Raw genomic sequence first — 718 nt, forward strand, 5'->3', positions numbered from 1 at the left:
CCCCTCTCAGGATCGCACCTGGAGAGTTTCTAGAACTCTACCAGTCTCGGCTGTGGGAAGGAGAGTCAAGCAGAGCCATACCCAATCCATTCCTAGCTTGGGCAGTGGCTAGCGAGTGGAAGCCAATCTGCTATAAGTGAAAACTCACCTGTGCTGGGCAGCAGCGGCACAGGAGAGAGTCGAGGGTGGAGACTCAAGTTTACTGCACGGAAGGTGGCAATGGTAAACTGCTTCCGTATTTTTACCAAGAATACTCTATGGATCCACTACCAGAACGATTGCAGATAGAGGTGGAGAGCTCTGGGAGAGATGTGTCCACAGAGTCGCTATGGGTCGGAAACAACTCCACAGCATAAGATGAGACAAGGTAAAAGATTAATGTAAATGAGATCATTAAGCTGAGTGGAGTGCTCTATTTTCCTGTACTGTACTGTCCCCTAGGAGAAATATTCTAGGTTTGAGTGTTCAAGGAGATGGGAGGTGGGGGGGGGGGGGGTGGAAGTCGACAGGTTTTCCTCACCTGAATGCATATAGCTTTTTGTCTCCAAATTATTATTTTCATGGTATGTTAAGCGCTTCTATGCGTCAAGCACTGTTCTAAGCAATACTCTCCAAACCCTTAATTGTATGTCATCTAATCTACAGTGGTTCTACACGTCAATAAAAATAGGAAAACCAAAATATCCAGAACACACTCAGTTCTGCCAGAACTTGTATT

The 718-nt window shown here is 46.0% G+C and overlaps 1 non-coding gene across 1 annotated transcript; it reads left to right on the top strand.

Moving 5' to 3' along the window:
• LOC119920315 lies at nt 1–138 on the top strand. Its single transcript, XR_005448071.1, has one exon. It is a non-coding gene; the product is annotated as a small nucleolar RNA SNORA7 (small nucleolar RNA).
• The last annotated feature ends 580 nt before the right edge of the window (nt 139–718 follow it).

The sequence above is a fragment of the Tachyglossus aculeatus genome, chromosome X1 (assembly GCF_015852505.1).
Source record: "Tachyglossus aculeatus isolate mTacAcu1 chromosome X1, mTacAcu1.pri, whole genome shotgun sequence".
NCBI lineage: Eukaryota > Metazoa > Chordata > Mammalia > Monotremata > Tachyglossidae > Tachyglossus > Tachyglossus aculeatus.